This window comes from Macrobrachium rosenbergii, chromosome 9 (assembly GCF_040412425.1).
Source record: "Macrobrachium rosenbergii isolate ZJJX-2024 chromosome 9, ASM4041242v1, whole genome shotgun sequence".
NCBI lineage: Eukaryota > Metazoa > Arthropoda > Malacostraca > Decapoda > Palaemonidae > Macrobrachium > Macrobrachium rosenbergii.
Genome location: NC_089749.1, coordinates 4,087,506 through 4,107,052, shown reverse-complemented (window position 1 = coordinate 4,107,052; position 19,547 = coordinate 4,087,506). Strand labels below are relative to the sequence as shown.

Sequence of the window (19,547 nt, the reverse complement as noted above, 5' to 3'; positions counted from 1 at the left end):
TATACCTTAGTTTAACCAGACCACTGAGCTGATTAACAGCTTTCCTAGGGCTGGCCCGAAGGATTAGATTTATTTTACGTGGCTAAGAACCAATTGGTTACCTAGCAACGGGACCTACAAGTGGAATCCGAACCACATGATAACGAGAAATTAATTTCTATCACCAGAAATAAAATTTCTCTAATGCTTCATTGGCCGGTCGGAGAATCGAACGCGGGACCAGCAGAGTGCTAGCTGAGAACGATACCCACCTGTCCAAAGAGGAACAACCAGAAGGACCAACCCTGATCACTATGAGAGCGGAATGTTTAATAAGAATCAAGGAACTGTATTGAAAGTCGAATCATTGAGGATGTTATATATCTTTTAAAATCGATTTTAAATATAGAGAACAAGAGGATATGAAATCCTGAATATTGGAAAATATTGCGATTTTTTTTTTTTTTTTTCAATTATGCTTTCTTGTCAACCATAAGAGACCCTTTTTATGATTGGCTGGAATTGTAGCGAAACGCTCCTTTAAACGTCTTTTTATATAACGATTCCGTGCTTATCAAACCATTTTACCATTAATGTAAGCAAAATAGGGTGATATGCTCATTGCGTGAAGAATAAAATGAAAGCCTTTGTCTAAGGATTTAGTTTTGTTTGAAAATTACATCATGGTATCTGTTCCTTTATGTTGTACAGCTCGCAGTGGAACGTGATTTTTTCGTGCACAATTAAAAGTGGAATTGCGTTTTTAATAGATAATTAGGACACGTGGACACAAAATGAAAAATGGACAATAGACAATATTTCATAAATCCAGACATTTTCGGATGCTGCCTAAAACAACGTACACTTTCATTCTGGCTCATTTATTCCACATGTTTTCTGTATCTTTGCTATTTGCATTGTTTGGTCTCTTTCGCTCTCAACAGATGTCAGTGTTACTGAGCTGACGTCACGATTCCTGGAAGTGTCGTTTGACTCCGAGATCCATTGTTTGTTACCTGGGCCAATCAGAGGTCGTTTTCTTTCCGTCTGTTTGAAAGTAAGGACTTGGGCTTTTGTGATTGGCCGAAAAGATGATGAGATTTTCAGGAAAAGAAGCGTCTTGGTTTGACGCCAAGTTCATTGTCGGTTGTTTGTTGTTTGTGTTCTGTGCTGAAAGTGTTCTGAGAAATTTAAAGTGTAACCTAATTGTTTAGTTTTGGGATATTTTAAGTAAATTTTCTTAGCCTTTGGTGTAATTTTTCAGTGAAAATATAATGTTTGGCCTGGTGTGAGGAGTGTTGGGTGATGAAATGCTTTTTGTGAATATACGCAAGGTAAGGCCTTAGTGAAGAAACCGGTGCATTGGGTACTTGTTGGTTGGTTGTTCCTTGGCGGGAGGAGGCCTGCTTTTGGTAATTGCAAACGTATGAACTCTGTCCGTTTGGTTAGACGATATGTGGTATGGAGGTATTTCTTCGCGGTTTTAGGATCTTGAAAATTTTGACACGGCAAATATAAACCATTTCTCGTGAACTGGCTGGTGACACTGGTGATTGTTTGGATTTAAGCTTTGTTACAGGAGAAGGTTCCTCTGTAAAGGAGAATCTTAATTTTCAAAACTGCGGTTCATAATTTATCATTTTTTCTGAACTTTATGAAGGAGAGGCATGTAAGCTTTATCTGAAATTCCTTCTTAATTGCAATGTACTATAATCTACAGAACTCTAGCCATGGTCTGTTTAATCCTTTTTTCATTAAAACGTTGTACCAAAGACAAATTTGCAGAAGTGTCCTATATCTAAATCTTTGAACTTGGTGAACGAGGTATTTTAACTTTTCTGCTTTTTGTCATAATTTTCTTAAGTTTAGTAACTTCAGGGTAAAGATTTTTAAGCCTTATGGAGTCATGAGAACGAAATTTGTATTATCGTAAACTTAGCAACAGTGCTTTATTTACAATGGCTGGTCTTCTGAAAGATTCAGGTGCTGGCGAGTAGTACAGGTGTTTGAGGCTAGAATGTTACTAGTAGTTCGGATTAGGCTAGTTACTGAAATCGCTTATTGTGAAATTACTTGCAGAAATTGGTAGCCTTAATAGGAAAAGCATGTGTGAAACAGGAAAACCTTAAGGCTATTTTACAGCAAGTATACAAACATTGCATAAGTATTTAAAAAAATGCGAATACTGCCAAGAAAATGGAACCGCAAAGAAAATTTAGTATTCATACTTTTAATAGTGCAACTTTGGCGTGCGGCATTAGAAAATTTTGCGATGTGTGGGGCAAATTACGTCGTGAAACTGTTAGGGACAAGAATAAGCTGGCTTTAATTCAGTGGCGAAAGCAAGGCTTTGCAGTATAGTTCCTCCCCGTTAGGTACGTATTTATAGCCCGCAGCCCGGGTAACGTCAGTGAATCCGGAAGTGTCCTTGATGTAGCATGTTATTCCGGGAATTAGGTAAAATGGAAGGTGTGCTTATGTTTTAATAGCCCCTCATTAACTTTATTGGCAAACTTTTGTTTAATAGACCCTCATTTACTTTAATGGCAAACTTTGCTTGTCTGTTATATGCGTCTCAAGTATTTGCGAGGGCAACCTGTCAAACATTTTACCACACCAGTAAAGAATATCTTAAATGCAAGAAATCTGAGCGATTAACTTAGCTTTTCGCAAAGATTAGATTATAACCTTGACTGTAACTATTCCTAAACAACTTAAGTTAATTTCAATACCGATGGTAAACCACTGTAGTTTCGTTCAACTTCGTAAAACTGGCAGACAGGACATCACAGCCACTTTCTAAAGGGACTGGAACTTTAACTTAATGGTCGGTTCCCTAACACTAAATGAACGTAGACTTCTTAGGTTATTGTATGGTAATTCTATAGGGTAGCTCCGCGCCTGTTTTTTATTGGGTAAACATTTTATTCTCGTAGTATTACAATATATACTAATTTGCTGTACCGCATAAAGGATACTTGGGTCTAGATGATTAAGGGCTCTTGTCCTCTGGATAGCTTAGTCACTAAATGAACAAGAATTATTGCTACTTAAGGCAAGCCTGCGTAGTTAAATTCTACCTGCAGGTTACGTGGGATTGCTTGTTGCTTATATACTAAGGAAGAGATCAGAACCATCTAGGAAATTGAAGCAGGAAGGTCAGTCAATTTCTAGCGTTTGAAAGCTGAGCTATTCAAAATATTGATAAAAGTTCATTCATGGTGGTGTTGATTTAGTTATGTTCATGTGCTGAAATAATTTAATGGTGTATATAAAGTCTTATGTTCCTTTTAAAGAAACAACTAAGTTAATGGTTTAGACTGAGCTGGTTTCGCGCCAACACGGGAGCTAAAGTCCCTTGTGTGAAGGCCTTTTAGCTGGGTATCCTGTTTTAATAGTTGTAAGCATTCATTCTGTTAGCTTTAGGGATCAGCACAAATCCCTCTTATGTAATGTATTTTCGGAAATCCACGTCTAACTCGATTTTTTTTTTTTTTTTGTTTTTAGCCATTAGTACTAAAGTTCAATTGCTTTGTACCTGCATTGCTCTTGATGGTTAGTTTATACTGGATCCTTGCAGTAGAATTGCCCTTTTTCTTAAATTTGTCAGTACGTTTAGTATCCATACTCTTATGAAACAAGTCCCTAAGTTTATTTCAATATTGCCAGTAAGCAAACTGCTTTCTAGCTCTTAACTGTTCATGGCGTTTCAGGTCATCAAAATATACTGTGATGGTATTTTCTCATATCCCTATGTTTTCCATCAGCTGGGTATATTCTAGCAACTGGTAGTGTCGTATATGAGCGACTGCAGTATGAATATTTTCAAAAGGTTTAAAAGTATATATTTTTTACCTATACGCATTCTTTTGCCACTCTACTGTAATCTCATTCCATAGATTGCCTGACCATATAACTAGTACATATTTGGTGTAGAGAGAGGCATCTGTACAGTAAAGTTCGTATCGCATGAGTCCCTACCTTGTTCTCCATTACTTTTCTTAGGTCTTTGTTTATTCATTTGATTGTACTTTTTTCAAATGTTTTTTTTTTTTCTGTAACATGGTAGTGGCAGAATGTTGCCTTTTGACCACATTGAAATGTAAGAGGTAGTTCCATTGGTATTTCAGCCTGGTAGGTTGCTAAATCCGAGTGAAGTAAAGTGTGAAGAGTGGAAGCGGTATTCTTGTGGCCTTAAGAATTAGATACTAACCTTCCCTTAGAAATCTCAGAACAGTAACTACAGTCAGGTGATTTTCGTGTTCGTTTCGGAAAGCTAACAGGGTCAGGCACTTGCCACAACTTGTTTTGGTAAAGTTCCTTGCTTGATGGTGGATACTGAATTATAGTACAGATTAACTGGACAAGTATATTGTTTGAGATTGATTTTGCCCAAACAAACTAAAGGAGCTTGGGAGTAAAGTTGAATCTTTCATATTCTATGCACAAGTCCTTAAAATTGACACGAATGAGTAGTCTTACTCTTGAGCTTTGGGAAATTTCGTTAAGTCTTTATAAATTTCATACCCCTATGATGGTACAGAATTATAGGGTTTGCATTCGCTAATAATAGTTTTTGGTAATGCTGTTTTTGTAGGTAACGGCCGTCTTAATGCCCAATAGTTTTCTCTCTCTCTCTCTCTCTCTCTCTCTAAATTCTGAGTGGGACTTGGAAAGCTTTGTAGATTTAGACTTGAGATTATTACTCCGCAAGAGGACCTATTTGGTTAATGTGAGAGCCACAAAATCATTTGGTGGTTGCTTTGATAGTTTTCATAGATGGTTAAGGGATAACTCAATTTCTCTATCTGAAAGTGACTTTAAGTTCCGAGATTTAAGCATGACAGAGTATATTTGGACGATAATAGGTATATTTGGACGATAATAGGAATAAAGTTCCAAAAGTAGTCACTCAGAAATAGTGCTAAAGGTAGTCACTCAGAAAAGCAATAATTATCTGTAAATTCTTGAATGGTCAATTTGTCGAGCAAATAACGTCAGTCAAGCAGACGTTAATTTTATTCGGAAAGTAATGTGGTGTTACTCTTGCATTGATTTTGTTAATTTGTTTGAACAGGTAGTGTCAGAACAGCAGTGCTGGTTGTTGGTACCGAAGTTCTCGTCCTGAGACTAAATTTCCACAGTTCTTATGGAAGTTCTCCTATATCGGTCCGTGTGGTACTTAGCGAATTCATTTTTTGTTTAACATGTCGTTGCCTTGCCTGTTTTTCAAATTACAAATCTTGAGGTTGATAACTTCAAAGCTCGTGGGGAAGCTTTTATTGTCCATGTAATAGCCTTTTGGGTTTTTGTAAAGTCTCAATGCACTAGACATTTCATATTGATTTTTTTAGTGCTTGGAGATGACTTGATTGAATGACTTAGATGTTATAGTTCTTTGTAGAAATGCATTATCCCAGTTCCCCTAACACAAACTCCAGCACGAGTGCCTCCCTATGAGGCCCCTGTCGGCCTAAATTTAATATTTTAAAATTTGGGTAAAGTTGTTTGTTCGTCAACGAATCTTGGTAGTAGTGGTTTTATAATTTTCACAGGTTATTTGATTTCTTAGATTTCGCTGCATGTTAATTTTTTCGGACTGATGTTTGTACCTGTCTTAGTGGATTTTTTTTTTAATGGAAGACCTAAGGATTTTAGTTGCTTGAATTAAGTATTCCTTTTGAGTTAAATGTGGTTTTGGTGTTTAACTTGCATCATGGAAGGTTTAAGTTGTAGCTTCTCGAGATTTGATATTTAAATGGCTTTAGTATCATTAAATATTTAATGTACATCCTCGATCAGTGTTTAGTTTCCTAATACACATAACAAGAAAGTGTCACTTCCGAAGAAGCTTCTAGCATACTGCAATGTTCCACCAAACTGTCATTATTTTACGGTTTCTTGGATTGTGGAAACTGCTTACTAGTTTCACGATCATCTATGGGTTTGTCAATATTAAGCCATAAAATTTTTAAATTAGTTTGCGCGGTAATTGCTACGATGTGACACTGCAAAATCGACGTTGCGTGAAGTTGACTTTGGCTGATCTTTATAACTGAAGATCAGAAGCTGAAATATTCAGAGGACTTCTACAGGTGCCCTTTTACACTTTTATTGTGAACATTTAATTTACCTTGTCATCGTTATTTTACGATTTTGCTGAAATAGCTCTTTGGTATTCTCGTAATTTTTGATGAAAATTCTGGTTTTAATATTTGATATTGGCCAGAAGTAAGCTATGAATTCACTAACAGATCCAGTGAAGTATATTATAAGCTAGTGTAATTCTGAATTCTGAAAGAAGAGCCAGCTGAAAGTCCCGACAGTTAGTTGCCAATAAACTGTTGTTTAGAAATCAGATTTGGTGCTGAAGCTTGAGGGGGAACTTACGGGTTTTGAGAAACAAACACATGAATGTAGATGTTAAATTATAGCCCATAAAAAAATGCGCTGCGCAATAACGACAATCAAGGGGACAAACTAAGTGGGATAGTTCTTAAATACAGTATAATTATGGAACGCTCACATTGAATTAAAAATGAAGGATGAAAAGGATAGACTGTCAGGGCAAAGGAAGCAAAACAAATACCTTGTAAAATAGGGTAACCCAGGAAATGAAACTAAAGCGTATAAGCAGCGCTCATATTTAAATTCTCCTTCGAAAATGGTTCTTTCAACACCACGGGCGGTGAGGTTAAAGCATATTTTAATTTTTACTGAATTATTGAGTTATTGCTAATGGTGAATTTATTTGGTAAATTATTTTGTACTTTTACAGATTTCACCGATCAGGAGTACCACGCTATCTATGGAACAGCCTCAAACATTTTTCGACGGCACAAGGGTTGTTATGAAGACTGCAAAGCTTCGTTCTTGAAGTAAGGGGTTTAAAAGAAACCTAATATTGAATACTAGTTAAGTAGATAATACATTAAAGATTTTACTTTTATCGTATCCTGTTTTGGTGATGGGTGTTGTATAAATCAGACATAACTAAAATTGACCTGCTTGCCAAAAATTTTCACTTAACCCCTTTGACTAGCCAATGATGGTAATGACGTGACGAAAACTAGTGGTTTTTCCAATCAACTTTTAGTCTGGAAAATCTGAAATGGTTACTAATTTAAACTTTTTATTAAAAAGTTAGGTTTAAAATCCCAAAAGACTGTGAAATGGCTAAGATCTTAGTGAGAATTTCCTTGACGTAAAAATTTTAAATATTTTTCCCTTAATTGTAGCCTACTAAGGGATAAACTGGCAATGTTAGACATGTTTAGTGATTACTGGAACCTCTCAGTTCAGCATGATTTAATTTCGTAGCCATTTGCATTTAAAAAAAAATAAATAAAAAAACTGGAGTCCAAGTAAATAGCACTTATGTGACAGTGTTACTTACTGGTAGGTAGTTACATTACTTGCCTATGAGTGAATACAAAAAGGTTGTCAGTGGAGTGTAATGTAACATTGAAATGGAAGCTGCAAGTCTGATTAAATGTCACTTGAGAACTGACTATCCAATAGTATTGCGCGAGTTTATAGAAAAGTAAATACTGAAAACTTAACGAGGTAATGTAAACGTTGAACGTGGAACTCCAAATAAGTTCTGATAACCTGACGCACTGAAATGATAAACTTAAACTCAGATATGGAAGTGGAAGTTGAATGAATATTAAAAAAATAAATCAGTGGCCAACATTGAAAAATGACGCTCTTACGCTCGTAAGAAAACCAGATTTTTAGGACTTGCCCTGTAGTAGATTTAATAAAAGAATTCTCGAGCCTTTTCTCCAGCAAAAGAATTATAACTAACAATATAATCCATCACAGCAGACCAGTCTTAGACTTCAGTGTCCATGAAAGAAACTTGCTGAGCATGAATTTTCTGTAACCAAAAGGGAACATCACAAGACAACCATGGCACTGAATAAGACACTCCTGTAGAGCAGTTGTAGGCTACTTGACCTTTACTGTACTTTCATTTTGACGTAATGGTCTGTTAGTTTACTTAGGCTTTAGTTTTAAAAAGTTTAGTCGGAGCTATATTTTAAGATTGCTTGACAAGTTACTTGTCGTAATTTCAACTAGTTCTGCCTGTGCGCATAATCATGACATAGTTAAGTAAAGCTGAACACTCTTGGTTAACTTTGTCGGTATCAGTCGAGGTCAGCGGTAGTTTTTTTATTTTATTTTTTTATTTATTTTTTTTTTTAAGGATCAGTTAAATTGCTTTTTCACATAATGATTAACTGATCAGTTAAACATAGCTAAACCCTACATACATAAACAACACTTTTGAAATCCTGGATGTCCAAGTCCACTAAAGAATTCTAAGATACTAAATTTTCTCACGGTTTGCATTCCCCACTAAGAAAATGTGTTGCTTGCTAAAATTTCTCGTACTGAGTAACTTTCAAGTGCAAGTTGTAGTTCATTGGAAGTTTGACAAAACCAACGTTCGGTTATCTTTATTTTCTAAAACAATGATCAAAACACACGTACTCCTTGTGGGAATCGGTTTACCTCTGATTTTTGTCCTGAGTTTGATGCACTCTAAAGTATATATATAATGTCCAGTTTTGAAGCATGACAGTAAATCTGGAACTTGGGTGGATCGAAGTTTTTCAATTAGACTTTATGAAACTGAAATGCCCAATACTAATAAAACATATTAGCTACTTGGAAATAACTCTTGACAGGGCTCTCAGACTGGGGTTCGCTGATCCTCATTAGTTTGCACTTACACTGAAGGGATAATTGAAACCATATTAAAAGTTATTTTGTTGCAGATCAGCCTTCGTTGAAAAGATGAGTCAAGATTCAACCGCATTTCAAGACCAGGGAAAATTAACTTTCTTCAAAACCTCAGAAGTGGCGGCTTACAGCTCACCATTATATTTTGCACCCGCGAACTGACACACCCGTCCTGCGCACTCAGTCCAGTCGTCATGTAGAAGAATAATGTCGGTCGAAGAAAAATTTCTGGAAGTGGAACTTGGACTTTTCATGGATCTATTAGAAGAATGAATGTTATATAAAAATTAGAGCAAGGTTCCAGAAAGAATGAAAATTGTACTTTAATGTATATGAATCTACTATTTATCAGTATCAGTAACATTTAACAAGATTTGGTCTTCACCAGTTTAATGTTTTTGAATATTTATTATCAGTAACATTTTGCAGTTTATCAATTCAATATTTACGAATTTAAAGCCATCAATACCATGCTAAGGTAAAGCAACATTTAACATTTACAATCACTTTTTCATTCACATTTACTCAGATTTAAAACCATCAATACAATCCTAACAAAAAGCAACATTTACCAGGACTTTAAATACATCAAGTCATGGGTTCGCTGTCGATGTCGGTCAAAAAGTCTGATATTCAGGACCACAGCAAGACTAATGGTAACAAAAGCGATGATAAATTTAGTGTTGGTGTCTGGCTAACAAAAAGCTTTGATAGTGGTGCTGGCGTTTGTGCTGCATGTAGTGTTTGTGATACTAGGCTGTCGGGTATTGCTTCTGTAGAATGCTGAATTTGTGCTGCTTGTAGTGTTGGTGACTGCTAGACTGTTGGGTATAGCTAGAATGTTGAATTTGTTGTGGCGTTTGTGCTGCATGTAGTGTTGGTGACTGCTAGGCTGTTGGGTATAGCTAGAATGTTGAATTTGTGCTGGCGTTTGTGCTGCATGTAGTGTTTGTGACTGCAAGGCTGTCGGGTATAGCTGGAATGTTGAATTTGTGTTGGCGTTTGTGCTACTTGTAGTGTTAGTGACTGCTAGGCTGTTGGGTATAGCTAAAATGTTGAATTTTTCTTCATGAGGTACCGATGCAGTGTTGGTGTTGGCAACTATGTTGGTTATGGTACTTTTTGCACTGAATATTGATAATAATAGAGAATCAATAAGGTAGAGATATATCCTAATAAAACAAAGCTGTCAGAAACGATAGAGAGAATTTCCGAAGTTTAAAAATATTTTTATGTAGAGTAGTAATCCATTTAATGAGAGCAGTAATCTATAATTAAACTGGAAAATCTTGCTAAAACCACATCAAAGGTGTGAAGGGAATCTAAGGTTTGTGAAGAGAGCCAGTCTCTGTTAAGTATAAAATGTTATATCCCCATCTGAAGACATCACTGAAGTGATATAAAATTGTCGGGAATGCATAACCAAATACACAAATAAAATTGCTAAATTTACTGCTAAACCCTTGAAGCCCGACTAGATTCTATGAATGCAAACTTCCTAAAAACACAAGTATTTGGCAAGAAATTTTGTCCGAGGTTCTTTCATGACATGTGAGGGTGTGTTTTACCTATGTTGTGCTTGTACACATTGTATACAATCAGCCGAACTATAAAAAACTAAGACTATGCTAAATACTGCTAAATGTTACTTAAGGGGCCGTTCAAAAATTACGTAACGCCTTAGGGCGGGAGCGGGTAATGTTGATGTTTATGAAGATGACAGTTGGGGGCGGGGTGCAATAATTTCCTCAGAATGTTTCAGATTTTTTATGTTTCAAAAGATGCAAATGTGGAAGGCCTTATTTTGCAATAGACTTTTATTATACTTTTGTAATACCGAGAACTTCTTTTCTTCTTTTTGCTTTTAACGTGCTTTTATTCCCATTTTTGTATTTGGAAAAGAAATTTTGTCCAAGGACTTTTTCATTTGGCTTTGGGGTAGATCTGTGGTCTCGATCGGCTGCCCTGCCTGACATTGTACAGACCCCGGTACGTATGTTTCATGTACTATACCAGACCCAACGCCCTTTCTTCCCAGCAGCGATAAGCTATTGCGCGGGTATGGCGAGAGTTCGAGACGTGTGAGGTGTTTGTTTTTAGAAGGTGTTGTAGTGGCTTTGTTTTGTGTGTGTATTTAGTCTGTAACATCCATTTGCTTTTTAAGCAAACCTATCCGCAGATTACATATATAATCCCGGGATGTCTAGACGGATAGCAAAGTTTCTGCCTTCTGATCAGCCGGCTTGTAGGATTGAACCCGCGCCAAAGAGACCTAGTACGAAGATTCTGCAACCGACTGAGCCATCGATTATATTTCAGTAATACCGAGAACATGGTATTTAATTTTTGCATAATTGTTTAAAAAATACCACACCTAACCCATTTGTACTCAGCATTTTCTACTATACGTATTACATGACGTAGAATATCACGAACTCGTCCGTTTTCTGAGCTCCGACATTCTCTATTTTATGCACAAATGACATCGAAAAATACCACATTAAATTAATTCCCTTCTAATTATGACGTAAGAACATTTTCATTTTAAATATATCTGCTGCTTTAATATCATACCATAAAAGTATTAAGAAAAACCTGAAGGTAATAATTTCCAGGTGTTAGGCTAAACTTTAATGTATTATTGTAACTAATAAGGAAACATACTAATTCAGGGGTGGGGGTTACTAGATAATGATACATAATTTTCTGGGCGGGAGGGTTGGTCTAGATATGTTTTGAGGCGTGACAAGGGGTCTGGTAAAAAAATTACCAAAATTACCAAAAGTGTTAAGTAATTTTTGAACGGCGCCTAAATAAGATTGATTGGTTTTAACAATAGGTGATTATATTTTATTGTACTGGTTTCAAATAGTCAATTATGTTAAAAAAAAAAAGTGTCCTTCCCTCAATTTGCTGGTAGAAAAGTGAAGCGTTGGCTTAAGATTTCACGATTGATTGTTTTTGCTATGTCAAGGTTATTTTTCTGTAATGATTTCGATAATCTAAAATTAGATTGACTTGAAAGGTCAATCTGTCCATGCTTTGAGAAAGCTTATCACTCATAAGGAGAGAGAAATTTAAACTCTTGTAATTAGCGTTCATGCCAATTTTTGGAACCATCGTAATGGACCAAGTGCAAAGCTGACAACTGTGGGACTTTTCCCTTCCCACCAGATGCATCGCACTGCATCACATGTATGACATCAAATATTTTCTCTTATCTTTCCTTTCCTCTTTTCTTGCCTTGTGCTTTCCACTTATCTTTCCTCCTCCTCCTTTTTTCTCCTACACCTCTCTTGTCTTCTCCTCCCTTCTTTTCTCTTACCTCTCTCTTCCTCCTTTTCTTCTCTCTTCTACCTTCTCTCATCAAATTTCTTCTTCACCTCCCCCTTCTTTTCTCTTATCACCTCTCCTCCACCCTGCAACCAAATCCTCTCAGGTCTTAAGCTAGATTAGCAAAAAAAAATTTCTACCCATATTTTGCCTCCACTATCATTTTTGTGCCTGAAAACCATTCTCTTTTGAGCAATACTATTGCTTTACACTCCTCAGGTACTGTGATGTTTGCAATCATTTTTCAAGGCAAAGATGAAACATTCACCTATATTTTGCTTGCTCTGTAATTCCCTGCAAGACACTGTAATCCTTCGATTGCATGGTTTCTTGGCTTTAATCTTCATCTAGAAATACTTCGGAATTTTACTCTTGTTTTCCCTGACTGACATAGTTCTTACACCTTCAAAAAGTTACATATCGCTGTCCCACTGTTCGCTACATGGAGCCTGGTCTATTATGGGGTACTTGTAAATGTTCAAGTTGCAATAATCAAAAGTTCAAATTCTTGTGAAACTAATTTGTTTGGTACTGGATTACTTAACTTAGTTTTTTAGTGATTCCTCTATCTCCTCCTACCTACTGTTAAATATTAAGCCAAGAACACAAAAAACGCAACATTTGTACAGTGAATGTTCTGATACGAAACTGCTCATGAAGGCTGAAATACTTAGTTATTTGAACTAACATTTCCTTCCAGATATTCGAAGTTCTGTATTTATATTACATTTAAATGTATCAATTTCAATTGTTAATCAACATGGTCTTGGGCAAGATTCTCTCTCTCATGCTTGCTTTCTATTTGAGAAGGTTTAGATTAATATCTCTCTTCTAAATGCTGTACTTCATTTAAAATAAGTGAAATTCTCTTATTCTTCCGCATATTCATATTCAACCGAAATCTCCTGACAAATCTTCTCTTGTATTTAGCACCGCTTAACTCCTAAGGATGTTGAATTTCTGAATTTCGTTTGAAATGAAAAATATTGAATAAATTAATTGGATTTTGACAACTCACATTATAATTATTAATAATCAGTCATTAGGCGTAATCAGTTTTTTGGTGAGGTAAAACCTTTATTTCCAACAGTATTTCGTAATTTGCAACATTAAGTGGATTATGCAATTTGGAGATCTCTTCACTTAACATTTTTGTTTACATCTTTAATTAATACATTCCTTTACACATTACCTCAGTGCCAAAGCCATGTTGGTTTCCTTAGTTTTAGTATTCATTTATAATAAATTTCATTTGAAAGGTGACCCTTTAAATTTAACAACGCTCTTGTTTCTTCAATACCGTGGTGCTTAGTCTGAATGCATATTTCATCCCCAGTCCACTAAAACAGATTTCAGAAAATCTCTTTAACTAACACTTCTACCGGGTTATCTGTAAAACTGCAAATTTTGAATGCTTTACGATGCTGATTTTTGTAGGGTTATAATAGATTTAATCCCTGGCAGCGCATACGGTCCTAAGTTAAATACTGTCTTAATATTTAACCTTTTTCATTTTTCTTTCTATATTAAGGGCACTATACACAACATCTCAATGTTTTGGTTTATTTTAATGTTAATGACTTTGACTTTTTAATTTTAATTGGAAACAATAAAACTTGAAATTTTTAAAGTGGAATAATTTTATCCCACCGTGCAACATGAGCAATTTCTTAATTCGGACATTCAAACACACCAGCACATGAGGCAATGTTCCCTCAGGTTTATAACTAAGGGATGAGTGCTCTTTAATTTCTTAGAAAGTAGTTCTAGTGTACTATTTCATTTGGCAAGAATCAAGTGACACTGTTGCTACATGCATATAAAAACTAATGGGTTACTGTAACTTTGTTTTTCCAGCTAAATGTAGAACAGCTGCATTTGTTTCATGGGTAATGGAGAATAATTGCATTTCATAACTTTCCTTGTTAGCAACATTTTCAATCTTTTCCTGTCATGCGTAGGTATGAAGCATGTAATATCTGACAATTCCAATGAGATAAATTAAAAGAGGTGTAAAATATAACAATTGTATAAAACGTTTAAGCAAGTTTTAGCTAGTTTAAAAACTATGCTAGTTAATCAATGAATGGTGCTACACATCATAAGTAATATGTAAAAGCTTAATCCTGTTACATATATAGGCTACAAAATGGAGCATATGAAAAATATTGCCAAATGATTTGGTGCTTTTAAAACTGAATTTTACACAATGCAAAGGAGAGCCACCAGATACTGAATAACTGGTTGTTTTGTTACATTATGCTTAAAATTAAAAACACCATATGCATTTTGTGCCAAGGTGATTTTCCATATGCTCCATCTTAGCAGATTTTAAATGACAGTATTAAACATTTACCTGTTGCATGATGTGCAGCAGCCTTCCATTTTTAACTAGCATAGGCTATTTTTCAAAAACTATAACCTATGCTGTACAATTTTGTGCAATGATTGTGTTAACTCACTGGCAAAAATAATTTTCATCAATAACATGCAGTTCTGCAGAATTTGTGCAAGAATCATCTCTTTAAAATGTGTATTGTTGCTATGATGAAATTAAAATGCAAAAATATGCTGTAACAAAATACTTGTAAAGGAATTTAATAAAGATAGAGGCTTAAAAACATGCTTTTATTTTCAGAAGACAGAGTATCTTAGAGAAGAGTATCTTAACCTACACCCTTCAAAAGAGTAAGCTATCCTTAAATTTTTTTTTTTTATCAAAAACAATATTCAGTGTCCCCCTTCACATAAGGGCTGACCTTAAGAACTGAGCTACCTTACACAAATGGAGCCATTCTCTGCCATCCTGCTTGCCAGATGCCTTTCACAGAGTTCATAAATGACATCAAACCAGCTCCCTTGACAAGTGTGGTGTTGTGATTCTTCTCTTAATGGAGATAATTACTGATGGTATATTTGCCAGGAGTGTTCAGTTCCTGGGAGCAATTGGTCACCTGGGTAAATTTCTGGCTGATTAACACTAACTGAAATAGGTATCTAAAACAACTGTATAACAATCCATAGTTGGTTATAGCATAAGACAAGTGCTGTTCAAGCTTTGTTTGCTTGCTGGTAATGAGATTTTATTTGAAAGACAGTAAATTCTCAAAGAAATTTCTTAAATGTCACAGAACCAAAGATAATCTTGGACACTGAAAAACTGAGACACCTGAGTTCCAACAGTAACTTACGTGTCAAAAGTTTCTATTTTCACTTCACTTACTCAGAGCTAGTTGCCTTGTTAAATCAACATCTCAAGACTTAACGAGCAAAATTAAGGTTCTCCACAAAACTCCCTCAGTGCTGTGATGCATCAGCTAACACAATAGTTTAATTAATACCCTCCGAGGACCTTTGGATGGTCACGCTGGCTAATCGTATAACATTATGGCTGACATAAGCATACTGAAGAGTACTGTTTATACATTGATAACTTGGATAACTATCACAGATTTGAAAGGTTTCCCTTAAATAAGCAGTTTTGGAGAGGCTACTTCAGTTTTGCTGCATATCTTAACTCCTTTAATGCAATATTTAAACCAAGAAACGGAGTCCATTGCTTACGAAAATACTCTCCAAAAGGCACAAGAATAGGCAAAGATCACCCATATTGCTTGAGATAACGATGATTCTGACTATAAAGATGTCATAAACACTAAAATACAAATTATATTAAACCTGGCCTTCAATGACCAAAACACACTGTATTTACAACCACTAGTTATTTGACCATGAAAATATTTCCCCATTCTCCAAGGAAGTGTGTGCTCCATGGCTTGTCCCGCATAATTGTCTAAAATTTCTGCTTTGTTAGCCATAAGTTACAAAGTATTGCTTTACGCAATTATGCAGTAATTAACCTGTACAGTAGTATATTTATATCAGCACAACTATAAGAAAAATATTAAGCTACTAGAATTGAATAAAGCACCATTAATATTCATGTAACTTTAGTTTACATATTTTAGTCAAGTCACCATAATGAGCCGAGTTATCATTTCAAGTCCAGTACTCTTCATTATATCAAGCTAATAAAAGCTCCCTAAAAATCAGTAAAACCATATACATGTCTATGAGATTCTATTCATTAAATGCTTCTTATATGTACGCATAAAAAAAGTTTATAATATCAATGTTGAATACTCTATTCTGACACTCCTGTCACCACCCTAACTGCATTAATGGCTCAGCACGAGCAAGCATAACCAGTACGAAAATGCTCTGAATAGTCATGTGTTTGGCTACAATCAATTTGGATACCAAGAGCAGCAGTCAGTGACTTCTCAGATTGCAACTACCTGACCTTTCATAAATTTAAAGCCATCTATACATAATTAAGTTATTTCCTGCATTGTTTATAGACCAACAAACAAAACAAAAAGCTGCCTTGAATCTGCAATAGTTCTTAATAGATTATTAAACCCTGGCACTAACGATACTGCAGGCACTTCAAGATACTCTAAATATCCTTAACAAGCAATTGACATTTTACATTACAACTGAATCCAAACAAATGTGACCCTCATAATTACAAAAATCTTTTCCTTAAAATAACAAGACTCCAAGCAATGTTAAGTAAATTAGTGCTAAAGAAAACTCATCATCTGATCCATTTTTCTCAATTATGAACTAACTTACCATCAAAATACTGCCCAATAAAAATAAAAAGTCAACAACTGAATCAGGCAAAAACTGAATGCAAAATGCAATAAAAATACAATGAATACAAGCAAATCAAGAGACAATAAATCTGCCAAAAATCAAGGAGTAAATTCAATCACATAACACCTCACAGAGGCATTCCCAACTTCCCTTGTCAACAGAATCATTGAAAATCTACCTGCTCAACATTCCATACAAGGCTGAAATCTTCATTAAAGTACTGTATATGATGTACCAGTTATCTACATAAGGAGAAAACATGCCAAAGTTAAAACGCAATGACCCCAGACACTTAAAAAGGGAAAATTAACTGGCTTAAACTTTCAAACCAATGCTAACAAAACCAAAGTAGAGGCACTCAAATACAGCTGTCTATCAAATAACATCCAACTTTAGAAATCTCTCAAAGAATGGATCAAAAACTGTGCCAACTCTGGAGTGACAACAGGCTGAACTCTAACACCAAATAAAAAAAATAAACATTTCAAAGAACAAATAACAAGCTGATTTGCTACCCTTCATGGCATTACAATATGTACTTCAACAGGGAATCTATTTGTCATCTACATACAGACATACTGTAAGTACAAACAGCAAGGTCTCAATTTTAAAAGTTCGTATCTTAACAAATCTAACCACAAGACACAAAGGTTCCATGCAAACATTGTAAAAATGGCATTAATAACAACCATTCCAGCACCAAGTTGTGTCTGTTATGGGGAGCAATTCTCCATGGCAATTAACTATTCCAGTCTCGAAATTCAAGAGGACATTAGTCCCACAAATGTGAAGAGCATAAAAAATTATCAATGAGATCAACTGATCAAAACATTCCTGCAGCAACTGCAGCTTTTTTTTTAAACCTTTTTCTGCAAAGCCAGTTAGAGATTGTGGGACAGTGTCTCCAACCTGTAAATGGTACTTGCAATAATTGCTAGAGCAATATAAGGCTCATTTAACAACATCCAGCAAACTAGAGAAAAACAATCCATACAGATTCAAAAAGAAATTTTATAATACTCACAACAACCCAAGCTAAACACAATAGACAATCAATAACGAGTAAACAAGTCCAGGTCTCTGCACACCACAACATAAAAAAAATTAACACCAAAGTGATTTCCCAACTACACTGTGGACTAGACTGTCTACTATGCACAGAGATCAACCTCATACCCCCACCTAACAGACAGTAGTCATCTGTTTTATTTCTAAGGAAGAGCAAAATCTTTTCACTTCATCATACACTCAAGGCTTGTACCAACAAGCATGATAATCTGATTCCTCTTGAAGTTCATGCAGTTAATCTACCATAAGTCTAACACACATGCCTCCATTACCTTGTGAACAGTTCTTCACATGAGTTCCTTCAGATGTAGCAGAGAAAGCATTATCATCAGGCTACCACTTGATCAAAATGTACCTAAAGTAAACTTTACTTGTTGCTTTTACTTTAGATGCATTTAGAGGGTGTCAAATAGCACTCTACTCAGCAAACCAAACTTACAGTGACTGTGAGGGCAATGGAAAATCCATGCCAGAATATCTGAAGAAACAAAAAATCCCCACCAATTCAAAAGGAGAGGTAATAACAATCATCACAACAGAACCTAAAGACAACAATCAATTAATACTGTCCAAACAAGGAGGTACCTTTGCATCCCAAAACAGTTGGAATATTGATTTCTATAGATATCAAGCTGCATAAGAATCATGAGAAACAATCAAGTTGACCTGCTGGCCAAACGTGACTGAACTATGTAGCAATAAAAGTCCTCATATAACATCAAAATAAACAAAGGGCTTAAAATCACAGCTGACAACACGTAAGTGCAACCCGGCAGTGGCTCTTACAGATGTCAAGATCTCCAAAATGTTATAAAGAGGCCAAAAACCTTCAACTTCTTCCCCTCACCAAGGACAAGAGAACTTAGCAGAATTAAAGCAGACCATAGGCTATGACTGGACTCTTTAAAATTGAGAATACTAAACTGACACCAAGAAGCCTGAAACACCATCAACAAACCAATGAAGACCTTATCATAGGCATTAACTTCTTCAGTGGTTCCGAGTTCTCTATCAGCAGCTTTGACCAAACATGAACAACACTTCATCTTAAATTTAGACACATCCACTATTCCATCCTATTTTCTTATATTATCACAATAAAAACCCTCAACAGAATGGACTGAGGAATGCAAAAACTTCCTTAGAAATTCCTGCCAAAATTTTCTTTAACATTCTTCTCTCTCCTTATTAGTTCCATAATACTAAACAGAGACTACACTTATCATCTTTTCTTAACGCTTCAGCTTATCACTAAAATGTCTAAATAGAGAGCTTATCTCTCATATCCTTTGCTATCCAAATAACTCAAAATCATTCTAAGCTTTTCTAACTAGTTTTCTGAATCTAAGCTGTAAGTAAAGTAATGTCCATAACCCATGCACAGAATAATCAGCACATATGGCTTACTTCCATAAAAAAAAAATCTGTGCTGAAATAGATCAGATTAATTCAAAGACCACAACAACAGCCTCAAAAACTAAAGTAACCTTAAACCTCACATCATGAAAACCAAAGTAAGTCACTCAAATACAACTGTCCATCAAACAATACCAACCTTTGAGACCCCTCCTGGAATGGGTAGAAAACTACATACTTTGGAGTGACATTAAGCTCAATTTAACACCAAACAAATTGTCATAAGTATAAAAAACCACCAGAGTAACTGGTTTTCACTGCTTTATATTAATCTATGAGAAACACTTGCCGTATGCTTGCAGACATACTGCATTGTCACCAATTTAAACATATCTCTG

General features: G+C 35.5%; 1 long non-coding RNA gene across 1 annotated transcript; it reads left to right on the top strand.

Annotated features, from left to right (window-relative positions):
- The first annotated feature begins 1,158 nt into the window (after positions 1-1,158).
- Positions 1,159-9,106, top strand: LOC136841375 (uncharacterized). The gene is made up of 3 exons (XR_010853923.1): positions 1,159-1,313; positions 6,758-6,857; positions 8,766-9,106. It is a non-coding gene; the product is annotated as an uncharacterized lncRNA (long non-coding RNA).
- Positions 9,107-19,547: the final 10,441 nt, after the last annotated feature.